The 20,247-nt window shown below is 38.7% G+C and overlaps 1 protein-coding gene across 4 annotated transcripts in view; it reads left to right on the forward strand.

The window, feature by feature from the left end:
- Positions 1 to 20,247, forward strand: part of MYRIP (myosin VIIA and Rab interacting protein) — a 361,492-nt gene that overhangs the window by 129,975 nt on the left and 211,270 nt on the right. The gene's annotated exons all lie outside the window — the stretch shown is intronic.

The following is a 20,247-nucleotide window of genomic DNA, read 5'->3' on the forward strand; positions in this document are numbered from 1 at the left end:
ACACAGCAAGGTCATGGAGAGAGACAGCAAGTGAGCAAGAGAGCACACACAGGGGCCAGGCTTCTGCTTTTACTAGGGTCAAGGGTGGAGGCCTAGGCTCCCTCTCCTACTAGTAAATTTAAAATTTAAGAGTGGGAATTTAAAGCACAGGAAGAGAAAAAACAAATGGCCCAAATGGTCAGTTATCAAAATCAACCAAGATCTCTAAGACAAAAGAAACTCAGCGGGGGAAGGTGGCCTGGCAACAAGTTTATTTGAGACAGCCTTTAAGCATGCCTCTTTGCAATGGATGGCTTGGCAATCAAAGCTTAAGACAGGCACTCCTTTATGGAAAAACAAAAAACTGTCAAGGCTTTACACTATAGTTATAAAATTCATTCTGTTCTTCTTTCCTAGTAGAGATTTGATTGTGAGTGGAAATACCTCTAAGAATGAAAGAGATAGCTTTTACTTTTTCATGGGTCCATTCTGTTAAGCACAGCTTAAGAAAAACCCTACCTTCCCAAGTTGCATGTTGTCCTTGCTGATTCCTCATGGAACTGTGCAGGGTACCTCTGGCTTATGTAATTCACTCTGGAAGTGGTTAAGTTGGCCTGAGGAAATCAGGCCATGTGTAAGTTATGAATTGGTTCAGGCTTTTTGTAAGCTACTGTAGTCTACCTCAGAGCCACAGGGAGCAAGGACCAGGCACTAACAAGGTCGAGATAGGACCCTGAGTGACATTTGAGGCTGTGGCAGTCGTATTCCAAGAGCACATGACAAGTGGACGTGGGTTCTGGGGCCAGCAGTCATAGACAGGGCACTGACAGAGGAGGGGAAATCTAGGGGCCCCTGCCTCCCTGTCTTCAAGGGAGCTGGACCTGTTCCAGAGGGTGGGCACCACACAGCTAGTTTTGTAGCATGGCCTGGTGAGCTCTGGAGCCATGACATCCAGAGCAAGTTGTCTTCCAACTGCTATTCCTCACCCAGCCCTGGGCACTCCATGAGTATCCACCGCTGGGGCTTCTGTGCATGCATGCTCTTCGCAATTGATCTGGTTTTGTACTTTGTGTCTTTTAAAGACATTATTATGATGATAATAAGTGAAACATTTAAGAGAGAACACTTATTACCTACCATCATAACATACCTATTTTAATATTTCATTAAAGAAGGTTACTTCAGAAACCACTCTTCACCATTGTCTGGCTTCCCCTCTCACCACTTCCCTGAAAGTGTGCCTTGGAAGGTCACTGATTTGAATAACTCTAGTGGGACACCTTTTGCTTCTTCTATTGCTTGACCTCTTGATGGCATTGGACAAAGCTGACCATGCTGTCCTTGAAAAATGTTCCCCCAGCACACAGCCCTGTTTCTCCCTACCTTGTGCACTTCTCTTAGAGATAGATACTTGGTCCTGGACTCCTTCTCTTACCTCTGTCATTTCCTCCTAGATAATCTCACCACTCCCATCTCTGTGCTGGCAATTCTATATTCTCATTTCCTGCTCAGACTTCTCCTCTGAGTCTCAGACCTGTGTGTCTTCTTGCTTGTTACATATCTCTGCTCCAATATTTTCATAGCTGCAGTTGATGCCCCATCCAGGTCCCCATCACCACCAGGCTTACCCATCCCCCAGCTGCTGTAGGAATTAAGAGCTGTTAGCAGCCTCTTTTCCAAACAACTTGCTCACTATCCAACTGGATCTGCTTCCTTTATGCCTCTACCACACCCCAAGGCAAGGTCTCTGCTAGTGGCCAGCTGACATGGGGTCATGCCACAAGGTGGGATGAATTTGGAGCAATTCCTGCTCCAGAGCCCAAGGGATCAGGCTGAAGCAGACCACTGAGATCCTGCTCAACTCATTCCCCTATCCTGTCTAGTCTCTCACTTCCCTTCTAAGAGAATTATTTTCAAGAGAATCCCCATCTCAGACTTTGCTTCTGGAAACTGGGCTAAGACAATGGTCATATCAATAGCTCAAAATTACTAACTGTTCCCCATCCCCTCACAGAGTATTTTATGAATGTACACAAACCTTGAGTGTACCCAGTTTAACTTGGTGTCTCAGTCAAACTACAGATTGTGCTATATTTCACAGTCCAGTGAGGTTTCTTGTAAAGAGCTGGCCCAGGCTGATGGGCAGGGCCAAGTGTTACGTTCTCCAGATGAGAAAAGTGAGATTCTGAGAGGATATGTACAGTATAGATGTTGTGATGATCTCTGGGACCCCAAACCCAGTTCCCTTCATTGACATAATTATGGAGCTATAATGCTCTATTTTGGATTTCTGTCATTTGTGATTTCTCCCTTTGGAACTCACTATTCGAAGCAACTTAAGATGTTGGATTTATACTCATGGACTATACAACTTTAAAGCTAGAAAGGAACTTAGAGATTACATGAGAAGTAAAGCCAAATGCAAGCTCGCACTCCCTTGCACACCTAGGGTCAGAGCAGACATCACTAATCAAACATGGCATGCCTTCCCAGAGGGCCCAGATGTGCCCTCAGAATCTGTCTTAATATAGTCTCACCATATTAAGAGGAGATAGATACATAGGGAGTTATAGATATAGGCACAAATTGAAATAAATATATAAATTTAACTTACTCTTAACCTTTATCAGGTTCAATCCCTTTATTGAATATCTGAGCAAACTGGGTTCTCAGTAAAATAAACGATTTGCCCATGGAAAGGCAACCTGTTGGCAGACAATTCAGCTCCCAAACCTAGCCTGACAGGCTAATGATTCGGTGATCTTTTGGATATACCATATGCATATTTGTATCTCTGTTCCTTTTGTTTGAATACTTACCAGAAGTTTTGCTGATGAAGTTACACGCATGATTTCCAAATCCACCTAATCAGGTAGATTTTATGGAAATCAGTAAAGAATCTAAGACAAATGATAAATCACTTTTTTTTTCTGAACGCGAGCAGTGTTGGACAAGGAAATTATTTACTCTGGAAATTCCAGATACATTTTGTGAGTTTTGGGGGCGAGGGGGAATCAGTTTCATTTTCATTTTACTAAACTGCAAATTAAAATCCTTTTTTTCTTACCATTTAGCCTAATGAGAATCGCCTTGTTGAAGCTTTTTTGTTCATTTGTCTTTCGCTAATTTGTGACCCTACATTTGGTGTTGGGTGTTACTGTGCATTTTCATTGGCATTTCAGATAACAGAGTAAAGTACAAGCAGGCAGACGTGAATTTTTCATGCAAGTGAGTTCTAAGAGAATTGAGACCCGTATGAACTTTAAACTGGAAGCTTTCCCTTTGCTTTATGAAATGTGTCAGTCCTAGCCCAGTGAGGTGTATATGGATTGCTGTGTTCTGTCCCTTCCTCGAGGACACCCCTTCTTCAGCCACTGTTACTACTTTATTGACACTGACTGATTTCTTAGCTTCATCCATGCTTATACCTTCTTCCTTTCTCCTTGACTCTTGATATGGCCCAATATTCATTCTTTAGTACTCTCTCTGTTCTTTCACCCTCAAAAATGTCCTCCCAGAGCTTCAGCTCCCACTTTTATAAGGTGAACATCCTGTGCTGCATCTCTCTCCAGAGCTCCAGTCTGCTCCTTTGTCATCTGCTCATCTCTCTTACTTTGTATTCCTTCACCACTTCAAGTTAGCAAGTCAGATCCAAACTCATTATATACTCACCTTGTCCTCAACATGACTTAAACTTCTTTATGTCCACAGTATGGACATTTTGTTAGTCATGAAAGCTGAAGACAGCAGTGGTCTTTGGATCCCCCATTTCCTGTACCCTGATATTCTAGGCCCCAGGTCCTCGCAGATGTTTTTGTCACAATGTGACTCACATCTATGTCAGTCCCTCTGCTCCTGTTGCCACCTCCCTTCTCCAGGCCTGGGAGGAATGAGTCCTTTGTCTACCCCCGCACCCAGCATTCATGCCTCCTGCAGGCCTGGAACTGTAGCAATCTGGGGATTTCTAAAAGAGCTCACTTCCAGCTGCAATGCCTTTAACATTGTAGACAATCAAGTTGATAAAATGGTTATAAAAGATAAATAGCAGGAGAAGAAGGAAGGAAAGAAATGATTGCAAATACTAGTCACATCACCTACCTAGTGGTCCATGACAGAAACCCCACTGCCATCTTTGACTTCTGTGAACCCAACATTCCATGAGGCCTACTTCTTTAAAATCTCTCAAATTAGTTTCTTCCTCTTCATTCTCATTGCCTTGGTTTTCAGTTACAGTCTCAGCCCAGTAACCATCACTGTACAAAAGTCTCAGCTAATTTCCCTCCTCTAAACCACCCTGCACCTAATAATCTACTACTGTTTTGTGTCAGGTGCTCCCTCTTAGAAGCAGATCTCATCTTGGTGAAGACCATCATTGTCCTCTTATCATTTACTTTTACAAATGCTCACTCTTTAGGTAGCCTCCAAAGCCCTTTAGGACCAGCCACAAGTCCCTACCCCTGGCTTATTCCCTTCCTTCCATTTCTGACTCCAGAAACCAAACCAACCACTTTTCCCTTCTTAGACTGCATGCTTAGTTTTGTTGCTACACTTTTGTGCAAAGTGACGTCCCGACCTATAATACCTTCTTCCAAATACTACATGGTATCACTTATATGTGGAATCTTTAAAAAAAAGTCACTGATAGAAACTGAGTTTAGAAAAGTAGTTGTCAGGGGTCGAAGGTGGGGGAAGTAGGGAGAGGTTGGTAAAAGGTACAAACTTTCAGTTATAAGATAAATGGATGAGTTCTGAGGATCTAATGTATAACCAGGTGACTACAGTTGATAATACCATACATAGTACATAATTGAAATTTGCTGAGGGAGTAGAACTTAAGTGCTCTCACCAAAAATAAAAATAAAATAAAGTAAAAGAAAAGAAAGGTTAATATATGAGGCAGTGGACATGTTAATTAACTCAGTGGTTGAGAATCCCCTCACAATGGATACATACAAATATTACCTTGTACACCTCAGTAAAGCTGGGGAAAAATCTCCCTCCATTCTCCTGCTGCAAACCCCTGTACATCCTTCTAGACCTAGCTCAAGCCCCATCACTTCTGCAAATCATACTCCATTTCTCCTGGTCTGCCACCCAGCATTTTATACGCTGGTCTGTGGGACCTTGGGCATTGTTCTGTAGCTCCCTTATCTCTGTGTTTGCCTCCTTCTTGAGGCTGTGTGCTCTGATTTGTTTTATGTCCCCAAAACTTGGCAGAGGGCCAGGCATAGAACAGGAGCTTACCCATGTTGGGTGAATGAATAAACAAATGAATGAATGAATGTTCCACAAATAAAAGAACCAACTTAATAATTTCTTTTTTGTTATAGAACACGTGTAAAGAATATTTTTAGAATGTGAGTTAGCAGAAGTGCTAGAAGTGATTCACTTTAGAGATAATCTATTTTGGCAAGGAAATCTTTTTGAGCATTCAGATGGGATTAGTGAACACAACAATTAGTATCTCTAATAGGTGACAGATAAGGGTTTTGAACTGGCATATTTTGAGATTTTTTTAAAGTTGCTTTTATTTTTGAATCCGTATGTTTTAATTGTGTTTAATACCAATTTATCCTTATCTATTATTACTTAACTTTTAGATAGGTGATAGTTTCAACAAATAGTTACAGTTTAAATTACTCCATTGAGTTTGTTTCTAAAAATAGAATGCATACTTCATTATCTGTACCTTTTGAGTTTTCTGAATCAGTGTTGCCATTGGTTCAAGGTGAGCTGTTGTGTGTCGGATCCTATCAGACGGTGCTTAAATTTCAAGTGAAGGTGAACATGAAAGGCAGGAGCAGACAGGTAACCAGCTGTGGGATCTTGCACATGTTAGTTTTCAACTGTTTATCTGTCTGTGGGATGAGGAGAGCTGTACTAGGAAATAAGCTTTTCCTTGAGCACAGTCTGGATTCAGAGTATCAGTTCCAGGTGTGGTAAAAAAACATCCAAGAAAAGCTGTGAATATATCAAATAATATACTTTATATGTACAATAATTACTTTCCTGGGCTTCTCTGATTTTCCTTTTTTTAAAAAAGATGTTATTTATTTATTTATTCATGAGAGATACACAGAGAGAGGCAGAGACACAGGCAGAGGAGGAAGCAGGCTCCATGCAGGGAACCCAACGTGGGACTCGATCTTGGGACTCTGGGATCACGCCCTGAATCCAAGGCAGACACTCAGTCGCTGAGCCACCCAGGTGTCCCTTCTCTGATTTTCCAAATTTGCAGTTTTGATACTGTACATGGTGTTCTAAAACCGGCTGCACACATACTCTCTGACACTATTATAACTAGCACATTGCTAGAAAGTGCTCACATGAGCAATCTATAGTTCTAGATGCTGTACAAGCAAAGGATTGCACTCATGTCCACGGGCTGCTCATCATTCAAATACAGAACACAACTCATGCTGATGCCCTCCAGAAAGCAACCTGAGCAGAGTGTGGAGGCCCCTCCTTCTGTGCCTCAAAAAAGTTTTGTAGGGATCAATTCTGCCAAATACCACACACACAGTATGCATTTTATAAAGGTGATTGCCACTCCTATTTGTGGAAGTGTGAGTTAAAAAAGGAAATCTTTCCTTTTTGTCTGAGAAGGGAGATGTCAAAGAAATATGATATTACAAAAGGCTTTATTTTTTTTAAGAAGATTTGATTTATTCATCACACACACACACACACACACACACACACACACAGGCAGAGACACAGGCAGAGGGAGAAGCAGGCTCCGTGCAGGGAGCCCGATATGGGACTTGATCCCAGGTCTCCAAGATCATGTCCTGGGCTGAATGAAGGCTGTGCTAAACCACTGAGCCACCTGGGCTGCCCTACAAAAGGCTTTAAAAAATGTTTTTGTAGGTTTTCTAATAGTTTCCTTTCTGTACTCAAATTTGGAGAAGGTAGTTCACTCGAGTAAGAAGGAAAATTTCAGTTCAGGAGAGTCAGCTGTCCGTGAGCATCAGAGGGGTAAGTGCCTTAGCAGCTATGCCACATCACCAGTGAGATTTGGCATCTCTCCTCAGGCTGACCTGTACAGTGACTTCTTGTAGATGGATAAATCCAATATTAATTGAATGAATATAACTGTTTACATATCATGCATGATGCATTAAATGTCAGAATATGCATGGTGGTCTCCAGTATAGAGATTTTTAGAGTCTGTGTCCATCCAGGGTAAATGAGAGAATGAAGTCTGGAACATTTCTGTTTCATTCACAACAGCCTGGAGAGTGATGACAGCTCTACTTCTCATCGGAGAGTTTTCTTGCTCAAGGTCAGACCTATATCAACAAGCCCAACAGCAGGAAAAAAATTCTCCAGGGAAAAAGTGTCTGTTTCTGTGGATGCCACAGCCTGTAGGTTTGACCAGCGCAGAAAGTGGTGAATGAGCTCAGCCACAGAGAAGTTTTTATTTGCATATATTAGTATTTGAATGATGAATAAGAACATTCCAGAATCTGAAATATTATACTTATCTCTTATTCAGAAATAAAAAAGAAGACTCCTATTCCCTTATTATATGTGTTTGAATACTCCTTTCAACTTTCCTATGGTGCTTTATCTTCAGTAAATTATAAGCAGAAGAAGGCAGAATGTCTTGCTCTGCAGGATCAAAATTTATAAATGCAAAGTAAGAGTTGGGAAAGTGTTTGGTTGTTTTGCATATGAGTTTTCCATAATGGTAGAAGCTTAAGCAATGGACTGTTAGGAGGTATTTATATTCATCTGGCCAGCGCTTTTGTTTTACTGTAATCCCTGGCCCATTGGCTGAGCTTGCTTGGGAAGAAAGAGTACACACTGAAACACACAATCCAGGCCAGGCCTTCTGTGCCAGGGAGAAAGGAGGCCACCACTGTCCTCCTCTCTGAGGAATTAATTCATTGTCCTGTAGAAGGCCCATGAACAAATGTGTGGTGAGTGCCATGAAAGAATTAGACACAATGTCTGGTGGTACTGGAAACACGGTAGGGAAGGGGACATTTGAAATGGGTCTGGAAGGAAAAGGAGGAGAAATGTACTGGTAAGGAGTGAGGGAAGACACATGGGGGAAAGAACACGAGTCAGCACAGGGACATTATTCGGAGCTTGAGGGAGTGCCATATAGCCAGAGTCATCATCATGCCTTTCTAAGTAGTGATGAAGGGCAGCCATGTATTTTCAAGGTCAGTCATTCTGCATGCATTGTTGCAGGTGGCTTGCAGAAAGTCTGCAGTGGTGTAGGCTGCTGCTGCTGAGGGCCTGAGCTAAGGAGAGATGTGTTTAAGGGGTATCATAGTACTAAATGGATAGGATTTGGTGCACAGTCACAAGCAAAAGAAAGCAAAAGGGAAGAGTTTGGGGATGGCTCTTAGGATTCCAGAGGGGCCTCGGGATAGAAGCAACTTAGTGCTCTTTGTGGAAAGATCTGGGGATGGAAATAATGTCTATAATTTTAGACAGTTGGAGTTCAGTCCCACATAAGATGGCAACCTGGAGACCTTAGCTGCTCCAAACCCTCACCTGAAGCTTAGGAGAGCAGGTGGGACCAAAGGTGTGAGAACCACTAGCACACATATTGTTATTGTGACATACATGGGACTCAACTCCTCAAAGGGGGAAAATAGAACAAGATGAGGAATAAAGAACAAACTCTGGGGAAGATGTAATGCAATGTGAATTAATCTGGAGAGAAAACCATAGCTCCAAGGGAGTCTCTAGTAGCCAGGGAGCAGAGTGGTCAAGAGAACCAATGTCAAGGAGGTCAGATGGAATGGGGACTTCAAAAAAATCTCTGGATATGACATTAATGACTTCTTCTCTCTGAAGATCTGTCAACTGGGATCCCATCAAAACAGAAACCCTCTTAATACTTCACACAAAGGTTTTTAAATTCAGGAATTGGCTATAAAAGTGTTTGAAGAGCTGGTAAAGCAACAGGAAGAACATGATGTTCCAGAGATCAGTAACCACTGGAGCTGCTTCTGCTTTTAGGGCTGGAGAAGAAAAGGAGAAAAAGTGTAACTTGGATTCCACGGGCTTGCACTTGATGGAGTCAATGGCTGCTGTTCCTTTGCTGCTGAAGGAGCCCCTACTGCCAAGAGGGGACCAGAAAGCCCCATTTACCCACAGTTGCCTGCCTCTACTGGAACAGAAAACAAAAAATGTTGTCTCCTTCCAACTTTTCTGGTCTCACACAAATACCTCCCATTGGTAGACCCAAACCAACACCAAGAGGGTCTAGAAGATGTAGTTTCCAGGTTTCCATCCCTCTTTGCTACATGGAAGAGACCATGGAAAACAAGAAAGAGGCCTAGTTCCAATAGCCAATCCCTGAGGGAGCATACTAAAGCAATTGTTTTTATATACTAGGTGCTGTTATTTCTCCTTTACAAAAATGATGGCGTGTATAATCCAGTTAAGACATAGGCAGAAGACATAAATACTTTTCCAAAGAAGATATCCAGATGGCTTACAGACACATGAAAAGATGCTCAACATCACTCATCATCAGGGAAATTCAAACCAAGACCATGATGAAATACCACCTCACACCTGTCAGAATAGCTAAAATTAATAACACAAGAAACAACAGGTGTTGGCAAGGATGTGGAGAAAGGGGAACCCTCTTGCATTGTTGGTGGGAATGCAAACTGGTGTAGCCACTCTAGAGAACAGTATGGAGGTTCCTCAAAAAGTTTAAAATAAAACTACTGTGCTATCCAGCAATTGCACTACTAGGTATTTATCCAAAGGATACAAAAATACAGAGTCAAAGGAATACATGCACCCCAATGCTCATAGCAGTATTATCAACAATAGCCAAACTAAGGAGAGATTCCAATGTTCATTGACTGATGAATGGATAAAGGTGTTTTGTGTATACATGTGTGTATATACAGACATGATGGAATATTAAACACATAAATACACAGACATACATACACAAACACAATGGAATATTAAACATTAAAAAAATGAAATCTTACCATTTGCAATGACATGGATGGAGCTAGAGTGTACTATGCTAAGTAAAATAAATCAGTCAGAGAAAGACAAACACTATATAATCTCACTCATGTGAAATTTAAGAAACTAACAGATGAACATATGGGAAGGGGGAAAAGAAAAAAAAAGGAGAGAGGGAAACAAGCCATAAGAGACTCCTAATGATAGAGAATAGACTGAGGGTTGATGGAGGTATGTGAGTGGGGGATGGGCTAGATGGGTGATGGGTAATAAAGAGGGCGTTTGTTGTGATGAGCACTGAGTGTTGTATGTAAGTGATAAATCACCAAATTCAACTGCAGAAACCACTATTGTACTGTATGTTAACTAAGTAAAATTTAGATAAAAAAAGAAAAATAAATAAATAAATAATGTATAAAGTGCTAATTTTTACAGGACATATTCCATGAAGTGAGGAACTATGTCTTGTTTTCTTTCTTTTCCTCATGCCTAGGATAATAGGTGCTCAATATTAAGTGTGAACTGAGTGAACAATTGGCAATCTAAGGAATAGTGTCTATGATCATGAAATGGTGCTACATATGTCTGTATCAGAATTACTGTCTCTTTAATAGCAAACAAGTGGCATGTGCCATCACTTCTCCCTGCTACACTCATGGCAGACACTGCTAATTTATGACTCTCTAGCTCCATTGAGCTTGTGTCTATACTCTCAACACATGGTGCTTCACCCACTACCAACCAACCAGAGTTGGCATGGTGGTGAAAGAAACCATGAAATACTGATAGGCTTTTCAGATATCCATTGCAGTCAGAAGAAGGCTAGACCAGATTAGACGACATTGCTAAAAACTAGACCAACCATGGTCAACATCATTAGTCATTTGGAACATGTAACTCAAAACTACAAGATACTACTTCACACCTCTCTAATAACTCAGTGTTTAAGCAGTAAGTAAGAACTGGTCGTTCTTGTCCAGATACAAGCACAAAAACCTTGACATATAAACAGTTGTGATTGAATATTATGGGTACTCAGACCTCTGGATATCTTGCTAATCCAAATGAATAACTAGTATTTGATTATTGTTGCTTTAGTCACTTAAAATCTTTAAGCAACTCCAGAAAGTAGGAATTATTGTTGCCACTCAGAAAACAGAGGCTCAGAATGGTTGGGGCTGTTGGGTAAATTGCTGAGCTCAGCTATGCCCCCTAGCCTGTCTCTAAACCCATCCCTCTTTCCCATGAGGCTGACCATTTGGGGCTTGGTTCTTCCCAGAACATTTTGAAGCAGATACCTGGTCTTGCATGATTCTTAGTTGATTCTGCCACCAGCCACTGTAAGTTGTCCAACACAATTCTACTCAATGTCCTCCTCCATGAGGTGTTATATAGGGCATTGAATCTGATAAATAAGAGATAGTTCAGAAGAAGGCCATACTATTCCTCCACTGAGCCTCTGGTTCAAAATACTCCATTTGCTTGGAACAAATTTTGGAGAGGTTGGAACAGTTTTATCATCAGATACTCAGATTTTAATGCCATTGGAGTTTGCAGCCCTGTGTATCAGGAAACAAAACTCATAAAGCTCCAGTGATCTGTGGATTGACTTCACAGAGCTCTTTTGATCCCCAAAGACTTTCCTTCCTGGATGTTTTATCCCATTTAATTTAGTGGCTCTGAAATATCAATAGAAGCCAGTCAATTGCTAAGGCTGTTCTTATGTTGTTTACAGATGTCAGAGCTGTCAATGACTTAGCTCATCTCCTGCTCTAAATCTGAGAGACTGGAGAACATCATCTTCATGCCTCAAAGAAAAAAACCTCTGTCCTGTTTCCCTGTAAATATTTTGTTCACCCAAATATAAATTATCAGCTGGCCTGTAACCTCCCCTTCTAATTCTGGATTCAGCCTCCCCTTGCTCCCTAATGCTCAAGCAACAAATAAATATTAAGCAATGCTATGCAAAGCAGTTAGTTCTCACATATATTGGCAGCTATTTAAGACAATTCAGTACACATTGAAAGTTAATACTGCAAACACACTTGAATTGTCATGGAAACATGTTTATGGTTTGTTGTTGTTAAGTGAAAAATGAAATTATAAAACTATACATAGATTTCCAATTCTAGTAGCAGGGTAGGGTGGGCTAGTGCAATCCTTCTTTGTACTAAAAACATTAATAAATTATAAGACTTAATATGAGAAAGAGAAAATATTTGTAAATCATGTATCTGATAAGGGTATTATGTCCAGAACACATAAATAACTCTCACAATACAACAATAACAAAGATAAATAATCTAATTTCGAAATGGCAAAAGGTTTGAATAAACTCTTCTCCAAAGAAGATGTACCAGTGGTCAATAAGTACATGAAAAATTGTCGAACATTATTCACCATTAGGGAAATACAGTGAAAACCACAGTGAGATACCATCTCATATTCCGTAGGTTAGGCATAATTAAAAAATCAGACACTAACAATTGTTGGTGAGGATGTGGAAAAATCAAAACCCTCATGTTTTGCTGTTAATGATGTAAAATGGTGCTATCATTTGGAAGACAGTCTGGCAATTCCTTAAAAGCTTAAATATATAGAATTACCATACGACCCAGTAATTCTACTCCTGGAATTGAAAGCATGTTCACACAAAAACTTGCTCATGAATGTTCATAGCAGCATTATTCATAATAGCCAAAAGAAGAAAACAGCCCAAATGTCCATCAGTTGGTGAATGGATAAATAAAATATGGTATATCCATAAATTGAGAATTATCTGGCAGTAAAAAGGAATCTTCATTCCTTTTTTTTTTTTAAGATTTTATTTATTCATGAGAGACACACAGAGAGAGGCAGAGACATAGGCAGAGGAAGAAGCGGCTCCCTGCAGGAAGCCTGATGTGGGACTCGATCCCAGGACCCCAGGATCACACCCTGAGCTGAAGGCAGACACTCAACCACTGAGCCACCTAGGCATCCCAGGAATGAAATTTTGATACATGTTATAATACAGATGAACCCAGAAGATGTGCAAAGAAAGAAGGCAGACACAAAAGACCGCAGTATAGTATGATTTCATGTATATGAAATGTCCAGGATAGGCAAACCTATAGAAACAGAAAGTACAAGAGTGGTTGGCAGGGGCTGGGTGGGGGAGGCCAACAATGGGGAGTGACTGATTGGTGTGAGGTTTCTTTTGAGGATGATGAAAATGTTCTGGAATTAGATAGTACTGGTGGCTAGACAACTTTGTGGGTGTACGAAAACCATGGAATTGTACAATTTATAAGGGTAAATGTTTTGGCATGTGGATTATATCTCAATTTTTTTAAGTCAAGGGGGGAAAGTAAGAAAGGGCAACTCCCAGGGGGTGTAAGTAAAGAGAGAAGTAAAGCTGAAGGGTCAGCCTAGATAGCTAGAGAAGGAAGGGGCTATGGTGGTGTTTGCAGTGTTCATTTCTGCATGGGGGCAGGAGATGTGGTTTGAGCCTTTGGAGGACAATCAGCTGAAAATGAAACACCTGTATAATGTTTAGCATTGAAGGGTTTCACTCTAGGTGACAAGGGGCACCTAGAAAATTTCTACTCACTGGTTTACAGGAGCTAGAAAGCAGGTGATCTTTGCCTAGACCCCTGGGTGGAAGAAAAAATGTCTCCCATGAGAAATCAAAGCTCAAAGTCCTAATCCTGCAGTACACATGGGATTGGAAATCCAAATCTTATTACTTATGTGCTACAGGATTTTCCAAGCTAAGAAACAAATATGAACCTGGTTTGGAATCAATAACCCCTCTGTGGTGCCTTGTGAAAACAAATGCATAGTTGCTCTACTGCAACACTTAATAGAACAAATGCACTTACAGGAAAAGTAAGCTTTAAAATGATAAATCATAAAAGCAAATAATCTACCTTCAACAAGATTTAATAGGCACACCTAGTAGAAGAATTACCACCCCTTCTAAGAATTTAAGATAATGTAAGAATCAGGAAGAGGACATAAAGGAAGTATATTTAAAATAGTTAAAAAAGAAAGATAAAAGAGTGAATAGGAACCAGGGTTGAATGGCACAAAAGAGTGAAGGACAAGGCAGACTTGGGTGGAAACAAATCAATATAACTTCTGGAAATGAAAATTGAAGTCAGTAAAGTTTCAAAAAAGTTAAATAGTGGAGAAAACATGAATGAAGAATTTCTAAACTAGAAACTAGAACTGAAGTACTTGTTCCTAATGTATCTCAGAAATACAAAGAGATGACAGAAGGATTAGGAGGTATGGAGGATCAGGAAAGTCTTGGCATAGAATTCCAGAAGGAATGATTAGAGAAAATAGAGCAGGGAACAGCATTCAAAGTTATAATTGAGGGGTTGTTTAGAATTCAAGAAAGCCTTAAAAAATTACCAAGAGTTCCAAGCAGAACAATGCAAACAAATCCCCATTTAAACATGTCATAGTGAACACCAAACAGAATGCCAAAGACAGAACAAAACAAAACAAAACCAGTGAGAAAAGTGAGATTTCCTACAAAGGAATAATCACATTGACAAACTTTACATTACATTTGATGACAGAAAAAAAAATGGACTAATTCCTTCAGTATTATCTGGTGCTTAGTGAAAGGGAAAATAAGGGAAGGGAGAAGAAATGTGTGGGAAATATCAGAAAGGGAGACAGAAGGTAAAGACTGCTAACTCTGGGAAACGAACTAGGGGTGGTAGAAGGGGAAGAGGGCGGGGGGTGGGAGTGAATGGGTGACGGGCACTGGGTGTTATTCTGTATGTTAGTAAATTGAACACCAATAAAAAAATAAATTAAAAAAAAAAACAAAAAAAAACAAAAAAAAAAAAAAGGAAAAAGAACTGTCAACTTAGGATTCCATACCCATTTCAAGCATCATTCCAACATAAGGATGAAATAGACATTTTCACCAAATAAAGGGCTCCTAGAGTTTTCCTTGCTTGTAGGAAAAATTGCCCGAAGAAGTTCAGCAAAAAAAAAAAAAAAAAAAAAAAAAAAAAAAGAAAGAAAGAAAAAGAAAAAGAAAAAAAAAAAGAAAAGAAAGAAAGAAAAAGAAAAAAATTTAAAGAATAGGAAACATCAGAGGCAAAAAGCAATGATGAACAGAGAAATTGGTAAATGTGGATAAATCTATGCAAATGTCAACTTAAAAATAGTAAATGAATTCTACTTCTGCTAATGGCTAGGTAAGCTCCTATTTGACCAACCTTCCTGCAGGTAGAAACTATACCTTTTGGACACAATACAAAAACTGCATACCACCCCATTTGCCCAGCACCCCATTTGCAACCAAATCCAGCAGATACAGGAGGGATGTTGACAACTGGAGGAAAGAAATGAATTTCCTTTTTGTCTGAGAGCAGATCCCAGACAGCATCAGGTGGGGTGGTATGAATCAGTTAAACAATATTAAGAACAATTTTTGCAGTTACAAAACAAGATTGAGCTAAAATATTATCGATAATAACATAGAACATCAGAGGGAATTAACGCTTATGTTGTTGATAAGAGGAAAGCTGTTAACATTAGGTATTAATCCCAATATGCATGACAACCACTAAAAGAAATGAAAAATAATAAATGCCAAATCATACTTGGGAAAACAAAGAGAATGAAGAAAATCAACCTAATAGAAAGTAGAAAAGGAGAAAAAGAGGAAACAAACACAATAAAAAGAAAACACTAAATAATAGTAGAAATAAATCCAAATATATTAGTAATCTAGTGCTTGCTTCAGCAGCACATATATGAATATATTAGTAATCTCAATATAAATGGTTTAAACTTTCATGGTGAAAGGAATTCTCATACAGCACAAAAATAGAAAATTCAGTTATGTCTGCTCATAACATCCCAATCTGAAACACAATACAAATGTTGAAAGTGAGGAGGTATAAAAAGATATTCCCTGGCACACCATCAATTAAAAAAAATAACTAAAGAAATAACTAATATAGATTATAAATATAAGACCAACTTATTTATTTATTTATTTTTTAAGGCCAACTTTAAGACAAAAAAGTATTATTAGTGATAAACAGGGTTGTATGTAATCACAAAAGGAAAATTTCATTAAGAACATAGCATTTATGAACCTTGATGTACCTTACATTATATTCTTAAAAAATATAAAGTAAAAAATTAACCAGAATTGAAGGGAAATAATAGATCCACAATTGTAATGGAAAAATTTAATGTTTTGCTCTTAATAAATAAAGGATAAATATTATTTTCTTTTTTTTTTTTTTTTTATTATTTTCAAACACATATGGAACTTTACAAAAATTGAGCATGGAGTAGGCTATTATGCAAGTCTCAACAAGTACTAGAGAATTAATTTCTTCCAGACCCTCTTCTCTGATCAAAATATATTTAAAAAATCAATAACAAAAGTCCTATATTTGGAAATTTTAAACCTGAGAGTTATCAAATATGTAAAACAGACTAACAATAAAAATGTTCTTATTGATAATCTGTGTGTTGCAGTGAAAGGGATATGTGGAGAGTTTTATAGCCTTAAATTCACATTAGAAAAGAATAAACATTAAAAGTAAATGAGCTTTACTTTTTAAAATTTATTTTTTAAAAATTAAGTCTAGAAAACCCTAAAGATTGCAAAATAAAAACTTCTAGAACTGATAAATGAATTCAGTAAAGTTGCAGGATACAAAACTATATACAGAAATCTGTTGCATTTCTCTACACTAATAATGGAAGTAGCAAGAATGAGAAATTAAGAAAGAGTCCCATTTACAATTGCATCAAAAAAAAATCTAGGAATAAACTTGACCAAGGAGGTGAAGCCCTGCACTCTGAAAACTATAAAACATTGATGAAAGAAATTGAAAATGACAGAAATGCAAAAATATGGAAGAGATAATATTGTTAAAATATCCATACTACTCAAAGAAATCTACAGATCTAATGCAATTTGCATGAAACACTAACATTTTTCACATAACTGGAACAAATACTCATAAAATGTGTATGTAAAAGTCCCCAAATAACCAAAGCAATCTTGCAAAGCCAGAGGTATCACAATTGGAGATTCCAAGATATGCTATAAAACTACAGTAATCAAAATAGTGTGGTACTGGCACAAAAACAGACACCTAGATCAATGGAACAAATAGAAAGCCCAGAAATAAACCCAGGCTTATACAGTCCATTAATCAAAAACAATAGAGACAAGAATATGCAATGGGGAAAAGACAGTATCTTCAATAAATGGTGCTGACAAAACTGGACAGGTACATAGAAAACTGGACAGCTACCTGAAAAAGAATGAAACTGTACAACCACACACAAAAATAAACTCAAAATGGATTAAAGACCTAAATCTGAGACCTAAAACTATGAAATTTCTAGAAGAGCACATAGATAGTAATTTCTTCAACGTTGGCCATAGAAACATTTTTTTTTTCTAGATATGTTTCCTCAGCAATGGAACCAAAATCAGAATTAAACTGTTGGGACTACACCAAAATAAAAACCTGCACAGCAAGAAAATCATCAATAAAACAAAAATTTTCAAATGATATATCTGATAAAGGGTTACTGTCCAAAATATATAAAGAACTTAACAACTCAATGCCCCCAAAAAGAAATAATCTTATTAAAATGTGTAGAAACGGTAGGGCAGGGCAAGATGGCGGAAGAGTAGTGTCCCCAAGTCACCTGTGCCCATCGAATTACCTAGATAACTTTCAGATCATCCTGAAAACCTACAAACTCGGCTTGAGATTTAAAGAGAGAACAGCTGGAACGCTGCAGTAAGAAGAGTTCACACTTCTATCAAGATGTTCAACCACCCTTGCAGCCCAGGAATAAATACTACATAATTGTAGTGAATTAAAAAAAAAATCTGTAGAAACCTGAATAGATTTTTCTCCAAAGAAGCCATACTGATGGCCAACAGACACATGGAAAGATGATCAACATCATTAATCAGGAAAATGCAAATCAAAACCACAATGAGATACCACCCCACACTTGTCAGAATGGTTAGAATCAAAAAGACAAGAAATAACAAGTGTTGGTGAGGATGTGGAGAAAAAGGAACCCTCACATTTTTGGTGGGAATGCAAACTGGAGCAGTCACTGTGGAAAACAATATAAAAGTTTCCTCGAAAACTTAAAAATGGAAATACCACCTGATCCAATAATTCCACTACTCGATATTTACCCAAAGAAAACAAAAACACTAATTTGAAAAGCTACATGCACCCCTATGTTTGTTGCAGCATTATTTATGATCACCAAGATATGGAAGCAGCCCAAGTGTTCACTGATGGATGAATGGATAAAGAAGATGTGGTATGTGCATACAATGGAATATTACTCAGTCATAAAAAGAATGAGTTCTTGCCACCTACAACAACATAAATGGACCTAGAAGGTGTAATGGTGAAGTGAAATAAGTAATGGTGAAGTGAAATAAGTCAGCTAGAGAAAAACAAATATCATATGATTTCATGTATTTGTAGCATTTAAGAAACAAAGAAAAAGGAGATAAACAAAAAGCAGACTCTTGACTATAGAGAACACACTGCTTGTTACCAGAGGGGAGAAGGGAGGGAGGATGGGTGAAATAGGTGATGGGGATTAAGAGTACCATCGCTTACCATGATGAGCACTCAGAAGGGTATAGAATTGTTGAATCACTGTGTTGTACACCTGAAATTAATTTAATACTGTATTTTAATTACAATTCAATAAAAAAGAGAAAGGAATAGAGCAAACTCAAAACCAGTAGAAGAGAAAAGTAATAAAGATAAGACTAGACTTTATTGGAATGGAAAATAAATAAGCAACATAGTCAACTAAACATTAGTACTTTGTTTAACAAAATAAATCTCAGAATGTACTGATCAAAGGGCAAAAAAGCTTAGGGTCAGATAGGCAATATTTGAAAAGAAAAGGAGACATGATTACAAGTATAGCAGAGGTCTTAAAGTCATGAGAAAAATCTGTGAACCACTTTATGCCAACATACTTGAAAATTAAATGAAATATAGGTAATTTCCTAGGCTTCACAATCAAAACAGTATGTATAATATTATCATCATTTCAAAATGGGAGAGCAAGGGAGGGAGAAAGAGGAAACAAAAAGAAAGAGGAGATGGTAGGGGCAGGAGAAGGAGAAAGGAAGACAGAATGGTATGTAAAAATAATTCTGAGTAGTGGAATACAGGTAATTCTGATTTTTTTTTTCCTTTCTGCTTACTTATGTTCTGATTAATTTACTCCCACTCATAATGTGTCAGACAAGGGCAACTCCTATTTATGCAACCATTGTTCACCATTTAGGCCAAGGATTTTGAGAATTTGCATCTGGTCAGGTGGGCCATGGAGGCCCCTGGAAAGAAAAAGGGGTGAGGAGAGAGTCTGAATGCACAGAGATGGGACAGCATTATGGCCCATGGCAGGGCCCTGGGAGGGAGTCAAGAGGCAGAAATGGTTGAGGACTTGAACTCCATCTTCCCATTGTCTTCTCCACTGTATGTCTCTTACAAGGACACTTGTTGATGGATTTTGGGCTTGCCGGGGTAATCCAGGATGATCACACCTCAAGATTTAAATTATGACATCTCTAAACACCCTTTTTCACAAATAAGGAAGAATTTCAGGCTGTTGTGCTGAGGGCATGGACAACCTTTTGGGGGTCCACCATTCATCCCACTGCAGAGACTGAATGACAAACTTAACTACAGAAAAATGAAGCACTTCTAAATAATGAAAGACAGCACAAGCCAAGCTGAAAAGACAAGTGCAAACTGGGAGAAAGTGTGTACCATACCCATCATAGATTGATCTGGGATGAATTGCATAATTACAAACTGGGCATGGAAAAAATCCATTACTTTGCTTTTACTGTTGTGGGCATCCATTTTTATAGCAGGAAAAACATCTCAAATTTGCCAGGTCAGAGTAACTTGGTTACCTGTCAGTCAGTTTTCCTAGGAGACTCCACCTGTTTGGGGGTATCTTTATCTTAGGATTTCTCTTTCCTCCTCCCTGAGTGTAGACAGAAGCATATGCAGTGTGATGTTTTGCATTAATATGGCTGGCTGTGTGCCCAGTATGACCGTGAACTCTGTGGAAGAAAGGATTGTCTTTGATTCAGTTCTGAATCACTAGTGCTTGGGATTTGTCCATCATCCAGAGAATCTTTATTGACTTACATTGATATGAAAGCTTTTAAAATCCCTGGGTGCTTTCGTTTCAGGGGTGTTAAATAAGACCAGGGCCACATTTATCCTATTCCCAGCAGAGCTGTTATGAGGATTAATG

The sequence above is a fragment of the Canis lupus genome, chromosome 23 (genome assembly GCF_011100685.1).
Source record: "Canis lupus familiaris isolate Mischka breed German Shepherd chromosome 23, alternate assembly UU_Cfam_GSD_1.0, whole genome shotgun sequence".
Lineage (NCBI taxonomy): Eukaryota > Metazoa > Chordata > Mammalia > Carnivora > Canidae > Canis > Canis lupus.